This window comes from Tachypleus tridentatus, chromosome 2, assembly GCF_004210375.1.
Source record: "Tachypleus tridentatus isolate NWPU-2018 chromosome 2, ASM421037v1, whole genome shotgun sequence".
Taxonomy (NCBI): Eukaryota; Metazoa; Arthropoda; class Merostomata; order Xiphosura; family Limulidae; genus Tachypleus; species Tachypleus tridentatus.
In genome coordinates, this window is record NC_134826.1 from 82333542 (window position 1) to 82352390 (window position 18849).

Below are 18849 nucleotides of genomic sequence, written 5' to 3' on the forward strand. Positions count from 1 at the left end.
TATTTACACAACCACTCTCCCGTTAGAACTAACTTGTTTATCAGGTAGGTTACAGCGTTTCACACATAGTTTACACAATCTCTCTCCCGTTAAAAATAACTTGTTTATCAGGTAGGTTACAATGTTTCACACATAATCTACACAATCTCTCTCCCGTTAAAAATAACTTGTTTATCAGGTAGGTTACAATGTTTCACACATAGTTTACACAATCTCTCTCCCGTTAAAAATAACTTGTTTATCAGGTAGGTTACAATGTTTCACACATAATTTACACAATCTCTCTCCCGCCACAACTAAATCCTTTACACAAACGTAGCTCTATTTTCAAAGGGTTTGGTATGTAAAAATAAGGTTACGTTTGTATTTCTATACAACTGCTAAACGGAACTGTATTGTGGACACGCACTAATAGAGAAATCATACATAAGTGAAGCTTGTGTAAATACACTGGTTAATATTATCCCATAAATTAAAACTACGGACACAATTTAACGAAAGTTGTTACCTAGGGTTCAGTAACAGTGTAACCAAAATAACGATTCCAGACAAGGAGGACGAGGTCAACGGTCAAGAACATAGACCGATTACCGATGAGGAAGAAAAAACGGTTCTTCTAAGTAAGCGTTATTCATCAATATACTCGAAACGTGTAGACATTCACATACATATAAATACATAAACTCACATAAATATAAAGCCTGAAACGTGTACTAATTCTCACGAAAAACTGGGAGAAAAAGTTTCTTAAAACTCAACATCCTTACTACTTGTGTCTCTCAACCCTGAGCTTCACTAAATTATAAGAATATATACGTCACTTGAAACTTCTTTTTTATTGATTAGTCACCTTTCATTATTTAAATTATCTTTACGAAATATTGACCTGCACCAGCCTAATCACGAGTTACCATCAGAAGAAGTTACCTTTATGAATGGTTGACCTGCACCAGCAAAACCACGAAATTTATGATAACCATATCTGTAAACAAATGATTATGTGGAAACAAGACTACAAACATGCTTGTTGAATTCACATTTTTGATGACACGATACTGAAATATTTACTTTCATTTTCACAACAGTTAAATTTCCTAGTACCCTCGAGAATCAGACTTAATTCGAGCCTAAACTATTCAAATCCAGCTTTCATGAGGCTTGAGAAATAAAGGTTTTATGTTTTCCATGATTGTAAATAATATAAATAATTATACCTATTCGACTTACTTATGCTAAAAGATATAAAAAAAATAGTTCATTAACATTATTATTATCCCTAAAAAAACATTAAAAATAAGCGAAAATAAAGCAGATGACACTTGAATACTAATTCTGATATTGAATTTTGATCACTGATTTTGATAAGTCTCGTTAGTGGATGAAACCTTAAATATAAATATATACATTGCATACTGTAAGTCACTCAGCCTGACTTGTTAATAGATGGATAAGTCACTCGACCTGAGTTGTATATAGGTATATATAAACTGGATAAGTTACTCAACCTGACTTGGATATAAATATATAAACCAGATAAGTCACTCAGTCTGACCCGTTTCAGCAAATAATACGTCTTGCTGTATCCTACATATACCGACCCAGTATAAAGAGTGATTCTTCACTAACTTATTTAAAAAGAAATATCGAACAACAAAGTATTAAATGTGTTCATTTTTTTTATGAATGATATGTATAAACAGCATAAATCAATTAAATTGAAACATACACATACATTTAAAGAGATTTACTCATAAATTCTAAACAAAAACAAACATTTAATGGTCTCGAAACTCTGTACCTAAATATATTGGTTGTTTCCCTTCCGACTAGTATGATATTTTTCAGTTATTACCGTTACATTGTTTAATCGAAGCCAAACGATTATTACGTTGACTGAGTTTGGTAACAGATGGCGCCACATATATCATATATACTGGTTTCTTTATCTCTTGTATTTGAAGATGGTGTCCTCAACTTGCCGAGTGCAGTTTAGTATTTATAAACAATGTGTGTATGTGTGTGTTTTTCGTATAGCAAAGCCACGAAGGGCTCTCTGCTCAGCCCACCGAGGGGAATCGAACCCCTGATTTTACCGTTGTAAATCTGGAGACATACCGCTGTACTAGCGGGGGGGGGCATTTATAAACAAATATGCGCTGCGATGTTTTTAAACAAATATAACGTCATCTTCATAACATGCGCAGACGCTCACTATAATGTACTCTAAGCCTGAATCATTTCAGGATGAATGAGATTACAAACGTGAAACAAAGTATTTTTAATCGACCTTCAACTTGCTTTTCTTAATAATTTGCGAAAATACAAAGCCGCCATTATTTGTATAATAATAAAGTTGAATGAAAAGTAATGCATTATATTTTCCCCCTCTACCTTAATTCCTTGCGTTCTGTAGTTTATACAGTTTACGGATTACAAAATTTTCGATGGCAGCACGAAAGAAAGCCGCAATATTAACGGAAATGTCAAAACATCCCATCAAGTTCAGAGTTTTTGTTTTTGTTTTGAATTTCGCACAAAGCTACTCGAGGTCTATCTGTGCTAACCGTCCCTAATTAGCAGTGTAAGACTGGAGGGAAGGCAGCTAGTCATCACCACCCACTGCCATCTCTTGGGCTACAGTTTTATCAACGAAGAGTTGGTTTGACCGTCACATTATAAGTTGCTCACGGTTGAAAAGGCGAGCATATTCAGCAATTGAATTCGAACCACAACTAATCATCACCGCCATCTCTTGGGTTACTCTTTTACCAACGAAGAATGGGATTGACCGTCACATAACGCCCCCACGGCTGAAAGGGTGAGCATGTTTGGTGTGACGGGGATTCGAACACGCGACCCTCATATTACGAGTTCAGTGCCTTAACCACCTGGCCATGCCGGGCCCAAGTTCAGAGCATGAAAAAAAAATTAATCCGAACGTTTGACAAAATTCACGGTTAATAAGCGAATACGCTTCCATAAAACGTGTATATATAGAGAGAGAATTGTGTAATTTTTGTTGTTGTTTTTACCATAAAACTGCCACATTTGAAATCTTTTCTTTATTGTAACAAGACCTCTCACTTATCGCTAAACCACCAGGGGCGCCACATGTGTTGATTTTTTTTTTTTTTTTAAATGAAATGAATGTTAACATTCTCATTCGTAGCTTCCGTGTGAAAGACTGTGGAATGAACGTACACACGCATATAATATCTCACATGTGACGTCAAAAGTCGAGACGTATCATCGAAACAATCTTTGATTTCTTTAAACAATGAACGAGTCCTAGTATCATATATGTAAAAACGGCTCCTTTGGATTGAGAAAATATTTTACCCAAACGAGCCGTTTTTACATATATATTTCTCTACAAGTGGGTTTTCTCGACATCACTGAGTCCTAGTATCATAATTCAGAGACACCTGAATAAACGTAGAATGGTACCACAATGATTCAAACTCTCTTTAAATACACAAGCCCGTTCTCTCGGCTGTGGTTCGCTAAATAGTACATAGGGGAATGTCGTTAATCCATTCATGCGGGTCACTAATTAGATTAGGAGGTATTTGGCTGCCTCAAGAGTGTAGTTCTCAAAATTTTAAATATAAGTCAGTTCTCATTCCCCATTCACTTTAGGCCTATCTAGGCCGTTCACAGCTCAATTATGAGCGACGAGTGTTTCGTGTTTCTTTCTAAACAACTTTATTTATCAAAACAATTGTATTCGCTTTCATATCAGTGCTGTTTCGCCCATCAACACAAACTTTCGACGAATTTCAAGCGATAATAATTTATTTACATCACGATAACATTTGATTCTATTAGATGTCTCTGATTTTCAACGCTAAAAAAAGCATTTCTTTTAGTTGTCAGTTGTCACATTACATGTGACCCAAAATGGAATTTCCAAACGTGTCCTCCACTCACACTTGGTAACAAAATTGGGCACCACTACCAGTATGTTTACCAGAGATTCTCAACCATAATCGACGCTAAAGTTATAATGTCAAGAAGAAAAAGTAATATCCGGTTGATGAGGAATGTTTTAAGACTCACCAAAAAGCATTAAAAATACTATTAGTGTTGTTAATTGAACACCTTCAGTGGTGAACTTTATTCAAGATATCATTGGTTTGGTTTGGTTTGAAATTCGCGCAAAACTACAGGAGGGTTATATGCGCTAGCCGTCCCTAATTTAGCAGTGTAAATACAATTAGTAATACAACAGACTATATAACAGTTCTTCTCAATATTCTTCTGCTTGGTTAAAGACATTACAGGAAAAGAACTTTTCTCTTTACTTTTCATTTTTGAAGAGAAAGTTATTCTGCCAAATATGATATGAATTAGTCTTATAGACCCAAACCTACTTTAGAGTGTGGCCCCACGTTGTTTGACCAAACCTACTTTAAGTGTGGCCCCACGTTGTTTGACCAAACCTACTTTAGAGTGTGGCCCCACGTTGTTTGACCAAACCTACTTTAAGTGTGGCCCCACGTTGTTTGACCAAACCTACTTTAAGTGTGGCCCCACGTTGTTTGACCAAACCTACTTTAAGTGTGGCCCCACGTTGTTTGACCAAACCTACTTCAGAGTGTGGCCCCACGTTGTTTGACCAAACCTACTTCAGAGTGTGGCCCCACGTTGTTTGACCAAACCTACTTTAAGTGTGGCCCCACGTTGTTTGACCAAACCTACTTCAGAGTGTGGCCCCACGTTGTTTGACCAAACCTACTTTAGAGTGTGGCCCCACGTTGTTTGACCAAACCTACTTTAAGTGTGGCCCCACGTTGTTTGACCAAACCTACTTTAGAGTGTGGCCCCACGTTGTTTGACCAAACCTACTTTAGAGTGTGGCCCCACGTTGTTTGACCAAACCTACTTTAGAGTGTGGCCCCACGTTGTTTGACCAAACCTACTTTAGAGTGTGGCCCCACGTTGTTTGACCAAACCTACTTTAGAGTGTGGCCCCACGTTGTTTGACCAAACCTACTTTAAGTGTGGCCCCACGTTGTTTGACCAAACCTACTTTAGAGTGTGGCCCCACGTTGTTTGACCAAACCTACTTTAAGTGTGGCCCCACGTTGTTTGACCAAACCTACTTTAGAGTGTGGCCCCACGTTGTTTGACCAAACCTACTTTACGTTGTGTGGCCCCACGTTGTTTGACCAAACCTACTTTAGAGTGTGGCCCCACGTTGTTTGACCAAACCTACTTTAGAGTGTGGCCCCACGTTGTTTGACCAAACCTACTTTAGAGTGTGGCCCCACGTTGTTTGACCAAACCTACTTTAGAGTGTGGCCCCACGTTGTTTGACCAAACCTACTTTAGAGTGTGGCCCCACGTTGTTTGACCAAACCTACTTTAGAGTGTGGCCCCACGTTGTTTGACCAAACCTACTTTAGAGTGTGGCCCCACGTTGTTTGACCAAACCTACTTTAGAGTGTGGCCCCACGTTGTTTGACCAAACCTACTTTAGAGTGTGGCCCCACGTTGTTTGACCAAACCTACTTTAGAGTGTGGCCCCACGTTGTTTGACCAAACCTACTTTAGAGTGTGGCCCCACGTTGTTTGACCAAACCTACTTTAGTTGTTTGAGTGTGGCCCCACGTTGTTTGACCAAACCTACTTTAGAGTGTGGCCCCACGTTGTTTGACCAAACCTACTTTAGAGTGTGGCCCCACGTTGTTTGACCAAACCTACTTTAGAGTGTGGCCCCACGTTGTTTGACCAAACCTACTTTAAGTGTGGCCCCACGTTGTTTGACCAAACCTACTTTAGAGTGTGGCCCCACGTTGTTTGACCAAACCTACTTTAGAGTGTGGCCCCACGTTGTTTGACCAAACCTACTTTAAGTGTGGCCCCACGTTGTTTGACCAAACCTACTTTAAGTGTGGCCCCACGTTGTTTGACCAAACCTACTTTAGAGTGTGGCCCCACGTTGTTTGACCAAACCTACTTTAAGTGTGGCCCCACGTTGTTTGACCAAACCTACTTTGTGGCCCCACGTGTGTTTGACCAAACCTACTTTAGAGTGTGGCCCACGTTGTTTGACCAAACCTACTTTAAGTGTGGCCCCACGTTGTTTGACCAAACCTACTTTAAGTGTGGCCCCACGTTGTTTGACCAAACCTACTTTAGAGTGTGGCCCCACGTTGTTTGACCAAACCTACTTTAGAGTGTGGCCCCACGTTGTTTGACCAAACCTACTTTAAGTGTGGCCCCACGTTGTTTGACCAAACCTACTTTAGAGTGTGGCCCCACGTTGTTTGACCAAACCTACTTTTTAGAGTGTGGCCCCACGTTGTTTGACCAAACCTACTTTAAGTGTGGCCCCACGTTGTTTGACCAAACCTACTTTAGAGTGTGGCCCCACGTTGTTTGACCAAACCTACTTTAGAGTGTGGCCCCACGTTGTTTGACCAAACCTACTTTAAGTGTGGCCCCACGTTGTTTGACCAAACCTACTTTAGAGTGTGGCCCCACGTTGTTTGACCAAACCTACTTTAAGTGTGGCCCCACGTTGTTTGACCAAACCTACTTTAGAGTGTGGCCCCACGTTGTTTGACCAAACCTACTTTAGAGTGTGGCCCCACGTTGTTTGACCAAACCTACTTTAGAGTGTGGCCCCACGTTGTTTGACCAAACCTACTTTAGAGTGTGGCCCCACGTTGTTTGACCAAACCTACTTTAGAGTGTGGCCCCACGTTGTTTGACCAAACCTACTTTAGAGTGTGGCCCCACGTTGTTTGACCAAACCTACTTTAGAGTGTGGCCCCACGTTGTTTGACCAAACCTACTTTAGTGTGGCCCCACGTGTTTGGCCCCACGTTGTTTGACCAAACCTACTTTAGAGTGTGGCCCCACGTTGTTTGACCAAACCTACTTTAGAGTGTGGCCCCACGTTGTTTGACCAAACCTACTTTAGAGTGTGGCCCCACGTTGTTTGACCAAACCTACTTTAGAGTGTGGCCCCCTACTTCAGAGTGTGGCCCCACGTTGTTTGACCAAACCTACTTTAGAGTGTGGCACGTTGTTTGACCAAACCTACTTTAAGTGTGGCCCCACGTTGTTTGACCAAACCTACTTTAGTTGTTTGAGTGTGGCCCCACGTTGTTTGACCAAACCTACTTTAGAGTGTGGCCCCACGTTGTTTGACCAAACCTACTTTAGAGTGTGGCCCCACGTTGTTTGACCAAACCTACTTTAGAGTGTGGCCCCACGTTGTTTGACCAAACCTACTTTAGAGTGTGGCCCCACGTTGTTTGACCAAACCTACTTTAGAGTGTGGCCCCACGTTGTTTGACCAAACCTACTTTAGAGTGTGGCCCCACGTTGTTTGACCAAACCTACTTTAGAGTGTGGCCCCACGTTGTTTGACCAAACCTACTTTAGTGTGTGCCCCACGTTGTTTGACCAAACCTACTTTAGAGTGTGGCCCCACGTTGTTTGACCAAACCTACTTTAGAGTGTGGCCCCACGTTGTTTGACCAAACCTACTTTAGAGTGTGGCCCCACGTTGTTTGACCAAACCTACTTTAGAGTGTGGCCCCACGTTGTTTGACCAAACCTACTTTAGAGTGTGGCCCCACGTTGTTTGACCAAACCTACTTTAGAGTGTGGCCCCACGTTGTTTGACCAAACCTACTTTAAGTGTGGCCCCACGTGTTTGACCAAACCTACTTTAGAGTGTGGCCCCACGTTGTTTGACCAAACCTACTTTAGAGTGTGTTTGCCCCTACGTTGTTTGACCAAACCTACTTTAGAGTGTGGCCCCACGTTGTTTGACCAAACCTACTTTAGAGTGTGGCCCCACGTTGTTTGACCAAACCTACTTTAGAGTGTGGCCCCACGTTGTTTGACCAAACCTACTTTAGAGTGTGGCCCCACGTTGTTTGACCAAACCTACTTTAGAGTGTGTGCCCCAACCAAACCTACTTTAGTGTGGCCCCACGTTGTTTGACCAAACCTACTTTAGCCCCACGTTGTTTGACCAAACCTACTTTAGAGTGTGGCCCCACGTTGTTTGACCAAACCTACTTTAGAGTGTGGCCCCACGTTGTTTGACCAAACCTACTTTAGAGTGTGGCCCCACGTTGTTTGACCAAACCTACTTTAGAGTGTTGTTTGAAAACCTACTTTAGCCCCACGTTGTTTGACCAAACCTACTTTAGAGTGTGGCCCCACGTTGTTTGACCAAACCTACTTTAGAGTGTGGCCCCACGTTGTTTGACCAAACCTACTTTAGAGTGTGGCCCCACGTTGTTTGACCAAACCTACTTTAAGTGTGGCCCCACGTTGTTTGACCAAACCTACTTTAAGTGTGGCCCCACGTTGTTTGACCAAACCTACTTTAGAGTGTGGCCCCTACGTTGTTTGACCAAACCTACTTTAGAGTGTGGCCCCACGTTGTTTGACCAAACCTACTTTTTGACCAAACCTGTGGCCCCACGTTGTTTGACCAAACCTACTTTAGAGTGTGGCCCCACGTTGTTTGACCAAACCTACTTTAGAGTGTGGCCCCACGTTGTTTGACCAAACCTACTTTAGAGTGTGGCCCCACGTTGTTTGACCAAACCTACTTTAGAGTGTGGCCCCACGTTGTTTGACCAAACCTACTTTAAGTGTGGCCCCACGTTGTTTGACCAAACCTACTTTAGAGTGTGGCCCCACGTTGTTTGACCAAACCTACTTTAGAGTGTGGCCCCACGTTGTTTGACCAAACCTACTTTAGAGTGTGGCCCCACGTTGTTTGACCAAACCTACTTTAGAGTGTGGCCCCACGTTGTTTGACCAAACCTACTTTAGAGTGTGGCCCCACGTTGTTTGACCAAACCTACTTTAGAGTGTGGCCCCACGTTGTTTGACCAAACCTACTTTAGAGTGTGGCCCCACGTTGTTTGACCAAACCTACTTTAGAGTGTGGCCCCACGTTGTTTGACCAAACCTACTTTAGAGTGTGGCCCCACGTTGTTTGACCAAACCTACTTTAGAGTGTGGCCCCACGTTGTTTGACCAAACCTACTTTAGAGTGTGGCCCCACGTTGTTTGACCAAACCTACTTTAGAGTGTGGCCCCACGTTGTTTGACCAAACCTACTTTAGAGTGTGGCCCCACGTTGTTTGACCAAACCTACTTTAGAGTGTGGCCCCACGTTGTTTGACCAAACCTACTTTAGAGTGTGGCCCCACGTTGTTTGACCAAACCTACTTTAGAGTGTGGCCCCACGTTGTTTGACCAAACCTACTTTAGTGTGGCCCCACGTTGTTTGACCAAACCTACTTTAGAGTGTGGCCCCACGTTGTTTGACCAAACCTACTTTAGAGTGTGGCCCCACGTTGTTTGACCAAACCTACTTTAAGTGTGGCCCCACGTTGTTTGACCAAACCTACTTTAGAGTGTGGCCCCACGTTGTTTGACCAAACCTACTTTAGAGTGTGGCCCCACGTTGTTTGACCAAACCTACTTTAAGTGTGGCCCGTTGTTTGACCAAACCTGTGTGCCCCACGTTGTTTGACCAAACCTACTTTAGAGTGTGGCCCCACGTTGTTTGACCAAACCTACTTTAGAGTGTGGCCCCACGTTGTTTGACCAAACCTACTTTAGAGTGTGGCCCCACGTTGTTTGACCAAACCTACTTTAGAGTGTGGCCCCACGTTGTTTGACCAAACCTACTTTAGAGTGTGGCCCCACGTTGTTTGACCAAACCTACTTTAGAGTGTGGCCCCACGTTGTTTGACCAAACCTACTTTAGTGTGTGCCCCACGTTGTTTGACCAAACCTACTTTAAGTGTGGCCCCACGTTGTTTGACCAAACCTACTTTAGAGTGTGGCCCCGTTGTTTGACCAAACCTACTTTAGAGTGTGGCCCCACGTTGTTTGACCAAACCTACTTTAGAGTGTGGCCCCACGTTGTTTGACCAAACCTACTTTAGTGTGTTTGACCAAACCTACTTTAGAGTGTGTTGTTTGACCAAACCTACTTTAGAGTGTGGCCCCACGTTGTTTGACCAAACCTACTTTAAGTGTGGCCCCACGTTGTTTGACCAAACCTACTTTAGAGTGTGGCCCCACGTTGTTTGACCAAACCTACTTTAAGTGTGGCCCCACGTTGTTTGACCAAACCTACTTTAGAGTGTGGCCCCACGTTGTTTGACCAAACCTACTTTAAGTGTGGCCCCACGTTGTTTGACCAAACCTACTTTAAGTGTGGCCCCACGTTGTTTGACCAAACCTACTTTAGAGTGTGGCCCCACGTTGTTTGACCAAACCTACTTTAGAGTGTGGCCCCACGTTGTTTGACCAAACCTACTTTAAGTGTGGCCCCACGTTGTTTGACCAAACCTACTTTAAGTGTGGCCCCACGTTGTTTGACCAAACCTACTTTAAGTGTGGCCCCACGTTGTTTGACCAAACCTACTTTAGAGTGTGGCCCCACGTTGTTTGACCAAACCTACTTTAGAGTGTGGCCCCACGTTGTTTGACCAAACCTACTTTAGAGTGTGGCCCCACGTTGTTTGACCAAACCTACTTTAGAGTGTGGCCCCACGTTGTTTGACCAAACCTACTTTAGAGTGTGGCCCCCACGTTGTTTGACCAAACCTACTTTAAGTGTGACCCCGTTGTTTGACCAAACCTACTTTAGTTGTTTGACCAAACCTACTTTTTGACCAAACCTACTTTAGAGTGTGGCCCACGTTGTTTGACCAAACCTACTTTAGAGTGTGGCCCCACGTTGTTTGACCAAACCTACTTTAGAGTGTGGCCCCACGTTGTTTGACCAAACCTACTTTAGAGTGTGGCCCGTTGTTTGACCAAACCTACTTTAGTGTGGCCCACGTTGTTTGACCGTGTGGCCCCACGTTGTTTGACCAAACCTACTTTAAGTGTGGCCCCACGTTGCTTTACGTACTGAGTGTGGCTTACGTTGTTTGACCAAACCTACTTTAAGTGTGGCCCACGTTGTTTGACCAAACCTACTTTAAGTGTGGCCCCACGTTGTTTGACCAAACCTACTTTAGAGTGTGGCCCCACGTTGTTTGACCAAACCTACTTTAAGTGTGGCCCCACGTTGTTTGACCAAACCTACTTTAGAGTGTGGCCCCACGTTGTTTGACCAAACCTACTTTAGAGTGTGGCCCCACGTTGTTTGACCAAACCTACTTTAGAGTGTGGCCCCACGTTGTTTGACCAAACCTACTTTAAGTGTGGCCCCACGTTGTTTGACCAAACCTACTTTAGAGTGTGGCCCCACGTTGTTTGACCAAACGCTAAGCCTAGATTTAAAGTTATTACTAGACAATAATCACCAGTTATAATCTTTGTACTTCTAATGTCTATTCAAACAGCACTCAGCATCAGTATTGTTTATCCAGATCGTTGTCGCCAATAACTATCCCTAACGAACAGCCACTATTTTCTACACATTGCCTTATCCGATGAACACTGAACAGCCACTATTTTCTACACGTTGCCATACCTGACGACACCGTTGATGTTTCTCAAAACAATAAAACTCAAAGTAATTGATAAAATGAAGTCAACACAAGTATATACGTGTTCTTGAAATATACAGTTAGAGCAGTTAAGGACCAGTTAGAATGTTTACAATGAACAGATTAAAAGTTTAGTCACACCTCTATATACCTCCTCAAGACTTCCAGCTTCAAAGACGATTAACAATGCAATACGTAAACCCACGTGGTTTACAGTATCACAGTTTCTGACTTACCATTTTCGATTGTATAAAATTCACGTGCTGTTACAGCTCCACCACTAATTCATCAAGTAAAGGAATTTAGAAGATCGGTTCAATAACATCATCCAGTTGAGAAACCACAGATTATATGACGAGAAAGTAACACAGAAGGCATAAGAAGCACAGTTTGAAATCATTTTCAAAATGTTTAAGTTGAGAAGTGGAGAACAAGTTGTTCATCCAGCTCCGATTTAAAAGGGACAGTTTTAATTACTTCGAGCAACCTTCCCACTAAAAGTCGTAACAACGATCAGACATCATACATGGAGTGACACACCAGAAGGAAGTTCTAAAGCAAACTTTAGGAACGGAGTAAGATGGAGATCGAATCCTAACTGGAAATGTGGACTTATTCAGTTATCCATGCGAAACGATGAACTTGTTAGTACACAAACAATCCATACAAAATTAATAGTAACTTCTGATCAAACCAAGCCATCTTTATAGATCAGAACTGATACATGCCTAGTAATGAGCATAGCTAATTAAATGTAACGTTCGCGCTATATTATCAATGACTAGAACGCACTGTGTCATCAGTGGAATGATACATTCGGCCATAAACATTCGAATGAGGACAGAGTGAATCAGGTTAAAAGCACAGTACATGTACAACTTTGAATAAAATAAAAAAGCTGCTCAGTTGTGAATGGAACTTTAATTAATTTATGATTCAGATAAATAAACCAAATATTACCCATAATTATTAAACTATCTGGTCATATGTTACATCTCTTTGACGACAGCTTGAACGAATTTCAATAATAATTAAACAAATGTTAACTCAGAAGGGAAGAAATAAGCCACATCACAGTAGAAGTTCCAAATGTATATTAAAAGAACATATTATCTGGTACTACAAACAAAAGTTTGTGATTAAAAACTGTCCACTCAAGATTACGTGGCCCGGCATGGCCAGGTGGTTAAGGCACTCGAATTATAATCCCAGTGTCGTGGATTCGAATCCCCATAACTCCAAACATGTTCGCCCTTTCAGCCGTGGGAGCGCTATAATGTTACGATCAATCCCACTATTCGTTGGTAGAAGAATAGCCCAAGAGTTGGCGGTGGATGGTGATAACTAGCTGCCTTCCCTCTTGTCTTACACTGCTAAGTTAGGGACGGCTAGCGCAGATAGCCCAAGTGTAGCTTTGCGCGAAATTCTAAAACAAACAAACAAACAAACGATTACGTAGGAAGGAAATCGTAACACAGAGGGTTTCAAATGTATTTTGTCTGTTTGTTTGTCGTCGTAAAGATACACAATCGGTGATCTGCGCTTTACCCACTACGGGTATCTAAAAACGATGTTTTGCGTTATAATTCTTAAGAGTTATCGCTATACTACTGAAAGGCATTTCAAATGCAACTTAAAGGGACTTACTGCAAAGGACTGAAGACGAAAGCCTTTAGGAAACGCTTTTCCCCAAAAGATAATAGAAAAATAATACTACTCTAAGTGTAGAAAAGTGAATATTATTACATTTGAGAATTTAAAATCAACCATTCATAATAAGTCCAGGTGATTATACCAGGAATAGTAGAATACTTCATCTGTTCCATTGAAGATATACAAAATGCATTAGTGAAAAATACCAATGGAATAAATGGGCTAACTCATGGGAAGCCTTGATCACGTAATGTAAGTTTGTCTTCAGAAAGATGAGTTGAATGATCAAAAGATGAACAAACTTTCCAGCTAGAGGAAAGTTTGAATTCCCTGTCATTGTAGGAAGCTTCTACACATTACACAATGTGTGGATAGATGGCTTTGAGAAAATGTGCATATTGGAAATTGACTTCATAACAGAAACACAAATGTAAAGATATAATCCCTCCAGGTAGTTTCACAGACTAAAACCAATATAATCCTTACCAAAACATGAGAAATACGGAACTTTGAAATTTATATTTCAGTAACAACAAGGATGAAAGTTCACGATAGTAAAAGACAACCAACCTCAAAGGCAACAAAGTCCAGAAAGACAAGTGGTTCAAATCCAAGGTTACCATAGTGATCGTCTTAAGAAGCACGTCAGTGGGAAGAATGGTTAACTGGGGAGCTTCAAAGAATAATTCCTCAAAGAAAAAAGGTTGTTTTATTGCTCATTACTTTATATTGTATAGTGTTTCAACAATTAAATATGCAATAATTTCAATGCCTGTTTTTGTGAATATTAATATAGTTTATTGTGAATAATTTTGTTATTTGCTATTGCTTAATATACTATTTGTTTTCTTTGTGTAATAGGATTTCACAATTTAGGATTGTTCGTTTGTAGTTAAGCACAAAATTACAGAATAAGCTCTACCCACCACAGGTAACAAAACCCAAATTTTAGCGTTATAACTCCGTAGATATACTGCTGTGCCACTGAGGGGGTGGGGAGCACAATTCAGGAAGAGGTAGTGTTTTAAGATTTATATTCTAAATTTAGACGTTTGTATCGCTGTTGGCAACAGTTAGTTTTACGTCACGTGATCAGTGCATGACTTAGGAATCAGAACTTTCTTAGAAAATTAGAAACGATTTAAAATATATACAATGCGTGTTAGTTGAGACTAAATTAGACTGTTAATTAATTACTGAGTCAACCAGTTAGTTAGTTCAGATCCCTAAACTTTGATTTTGTTCACAAGGAAGTTTAGCCTCACGTTTACAATGTTACAATGCTAAAATCCGGAGTTTGATTTTTCGCAGTGGATAGAGTGCAGATGGCTCATATTGCAACTTTGTGCCAATAACATAAAAACAACAACGAAGTAATTATGGAATTAGAAGTACCGCGTGTACTAAATAAATATAATTTCTATAAAAGGTTTCCGTTACGATTAACTGGCCTTGACTTTATACTACCAACACGAAATAATCTAACAGAACACGCTCAACAAACGATCTTGCTTGTTTTGAATTTCTCATAAAGTTACACGAGGGCTATCTGCGCTAGCCATCCCTAATTTAGCAGTGTAAGACTAGAGGGAAGGCAGCTAGTCATCACCTCTCACCACCAACTATTGGGCTACTCTTTTACCAACAAATGGTAGGATTGACCACCAAATTATAACGCCCCCACGGCTGAAAGGGCGAGCATGTTTGGAGTTATGGGGATTCGAACTCGCGACCCTAAGATTACGAGTCCAGTGCCTTAACCACCTGACCATGACACGCCGTCGAGTGCCTTAACCATCTGGCCATGCCAGGCCCTCCAACAAACGAAACGGTCACAAGAATATCTTTTATGTTTATAGAACCAAAACAACCTAATATTTTTATTACAGAACGTAACATCTGATTTTTTTCCATATGGAAAAAATTAAAAACAGTTCAGTAAACATAAAGACTTGAATAGTGAAGTGAAACTTAAACAGAGCATTAAAAATATTAATGAGTTTTAAAGTTCGTCAAAAAAAAAAACACGTCAAAGAGGTCGTGGCATTTTAAAATACGTCTAATGGAAACCCTGTCACAACATCCTTTCTCGGTGGCACCGTGATAAGTTAGTGGGCTTGTAAAGTTATAAATTGGTTACTGATATTCGCGGTGTAACTTTGTCCTGAGTTTAATAATAAATGAGAACGTAGAGTGTAATTAACAGAAAGTTACTACAAATGCGAAGTGAGCTTTTAGAGAAAAGTAGAAGGATAGAGAGAGGTACAGAAAAAAATTGCTTTAGAGAATAAAACAATAATAAACAAACAGGCGACTTTAAAACATCAAGTACCATACAGATACAACTACTAATAAATATACAGACAAAAGACAAATATTGCAAAAGTTTTACTGACTCAATTAATATATATATAAAAACATAAGAACTATACGATTTATGATATTAGTTACGTGTACTATTTTCTCTATAAATATTAAAATTTTAATAAATAAACAAAACTTTTTTATTTCATCATTTTTCTCGCCTACGCTTGCTTTTAAACTGAAGTTTAACTTCTAGCACAATAACAACGTTTTGTTCAGGCGCTTTCGCAAAACAATCATACACTAGGCCTAACCCTTTACGTACAAGACGCCAAAACTAAGGAAGCAGACACACTTCCGCATCAACGCGTCACGTGAGGCGAAGGTAACATTTGTAAAGTATTATGTACATACAATCCTAAAGCACGTTAATAAATCTCACAGAAATAAAACATTTTTCACAGAATGAAATCTTACAGTCTAGGCTTACTTTGGATTTATTATCCGTTCTTTAAATTTCCTTCAATACAGTCCTGACTGATATTGTAGCTTTCACTTGTGAATACTTAAACACTTCTGTTCCATTCTACCCGACCTTGAAAATCGAGTGTACGTGTAAGTTATCTCGTGAGGCTGTGTAAAATCAGCTTCACGAAGGCTCCTAATGCAACGTTGCCAGACTAGCCTTCCGCTAGACATCAGGAGATAGCTATAACACGGTAACATAGTATACACGTGTAAGTCCTCGACGGCATAGATGACGAAGCAGGCTCCCGTTAAATCAATCAGCATCTATCACTTGATCTACGTGGTTGATACTTCAATTCTGTGTAATAGTAGACTATCTAAGCGCATATACCCTAACGTTGAAACTTCTAAGCGAAATTTTCCTATATAAGTAGCTTCTCGATTTATCGTAAGTTTGTGCTTAATTTTTTATTTAAATATCTCTACCCCCTTCCTTTTTAAACAAATAAACACGTCCAGTACTATGTTAAAGTAACTTCTTATATTTGCGTTGGTTTAATACCTATTTTATAATTAAATTCGAGATCCAACAATGTGAGCTCTTAGCAATGAAAAACACTATTTACAGCCCATAAATAAGGCAGTTTTCCCACCATGTTGAACATATCCTTCTAATTAGAGCTCTCAGAAATTGTATCGTTGCACTGGTTTTTATAAATTACATTCCAAACAATTATTTATTATTTATACAGATAACATTTTTTATTGCTAGTAAAATAAACTCAAGTAATTAGTGAACATCCATAAAACTGACAGAGAAACCTCTATATAATATTCATCCAGTTTAAAAATAATTAATCTTATGATAAGAGCTTATATCAAATATTGACATCATATCTAGGGCAATTAGTTGAGATTTAGTTAACTAATGCAAATTAGTTTCGCTTTGGTTTCTTTTGAATTTCACGCAAAGTTACACTAAGACTATCTGCGTTAGCTGCCCCTAATTTAGCAGTGTAAGACTGGAGGGAAAGCAGCTAGTCATCACTACCCACCGCCAACTCTTGGGTTACTCTTTTACCAACGGCTGAAAGGGCGAGCATGTTTGGTGTGACGGAGATTCAAATCCACGACCCTAATATTAGGAGTCGAGTGCCTTAACTACCTGACGATATCGGGCCACACACGAAAGTAATAAGAACCATGAACTAACTAAATAGCCTCGTATAGACATTAAACCATATTATTTTACATCAAAGTTAAATAAAAATATTAAAGTTCAGGGGCTAAGGAAGAAATATAGTATGGGTGGGGTGGAAAGTGCTTCTTCTGAAGGAAACAAAACGTGTTATTAAGTTATAGTGCATGTTCCGGGGGTATTGCCTCTTTGAAATCAAAATTTTAAATTTCACTCAAAGTGGTGCATTTTGATCTTAGCTGTTTGATGTAAGACACTGAATATTTTGTACATAAACGGGTGCTATTTAGGAGGTTGGTTTGATTCCATATTACCCGCTATTGCGCATGGGCGTCATAAAAGCTACTGATTTCACATTGTATAAAGAAATACAAACGAGGATAGTGTCGTCCGTGTACTAAAAACAATTAACCATTGTTCCTTCGTGAGCTAGCTGATCTGTCCTGTACAATAATACACATCATTTATAGCCTTCGTAAGCAATAATTACTCATTCCTACCCTTTGACAACCAACATGTATAAATATATGTGTGTACTATTTCATTATTAAAGTTTCACAACCTCACAAAAACCGTAAACGTTTAAAGACAGTAAAAAAAAAAAAAAAAAGGTTGAGCGGAAAGTGTATCTCGATTGGTCTATTTGATATCTCACAAAAAAGTTCATGGCTCGTTTGATTGTAAAGTCATGTTACTTAACAGAAAAACTAAAGTTTAATTAAGCTGTTACTACGGTAAAACTTGATAGAACTTTTTCGAAATATTATGTCAAATGATAATACTTTACTAAGAAGCTTATACACAAAATATAAGAAGAAAAGGGAAATATAGTAGTTATGATACGTATGTAGATTTTTACTATTAAATGTTCAGAGCTTTTTATATGCAAATACGGCTCGTTTGGGTTGAGAAAATATTTTACATAGAAGAGCGAACAACGTTTCGACCTTCTTCGGTCATCGTCAGGTTCAGAGCTTTAAATTTAACTACTTGATAAAGTTAGAAAATAAACTACTTAAACCAATTCATCTATTTTAAAACTAGAATTAGTTTCGTCTCAATTATCTTACTTACATGAATAATCCATAAAAACCGTGTACTGAATGGCTTACTTTCTAAATCTCGATTTTAGTTATTATATAACTGCAGATATTATTCTATATTTTATCGTCTGTTTTCGTTTTTTGAGTTTCGCCTAAAGCTACACGAGGGCTATGTGCATTAGCTGTCCCTAATTTAGCAGTGTAAGACAAGAGGGAAGGAAGCTAGTAATCACCACCCACCGCCAACTCTTGGGCTACTCTTAAAACAACGAATAGTGGGATTGACCGAAGGTTATAACGCCCCCACGGCAGAAACGGCTAGCATGTTTGATGTAATGGGGATTCGAACTCGCGACCCTCGGATTACGAGTCGAGCGCCTTAACCACCCTAACATTTTACTATATTAGTAATAATAATAATTCACATGTGTGTTCTTATTTCTTAGTTTTCTCCCTAAGAAATAGTAGCTCAACTCTCTTTTTTGCATGAGGCGCTTTAGATATTTACTCCCACCCCCTCATTCATTCTGGTTACTCAGCGGTAAATCTGTAGGTTTATAACCTTGAAGTATTCGGGTTTTGATACCTGCGGTGGGAGGAATATAGATGACCCTTTGTATAAATTTTGTGCTGAACAATAAATAAGCAAGCTTACTTTTATTTTCCACCCCTACCACCCCAAATA

At 40.0% G+C, this 18849-nt stretch overlaps 1 protein-coding gene across 2 annotated transcripts in view; it reads right to left on the reverse strand.

Moving 5' to 3' along the window:
- LOC143244365 (uncharacterized) overlaps positions 1 to 18849 on the reverse strand; it is a 151092-nt gene that overhangs the window by 89487 nt on the left and 42756 nt on the right. Inside the window, exon 1 of one of the 2 annotated variants that reach the window (XM_076488903.1) lies at positions 15946 to 16085. The exons of the other annotated variant lie outside the window; for it this stretch is intronic. The gene's annotated coding sequence lies outside the window, so the exon portion shown is untranslated. Of the gene's footprint in view, positions 1 to 15945; positions 16086 to 18849 lie in introns of those variants that run through there. 2 annotated transcript variants of the gene reach the window in all.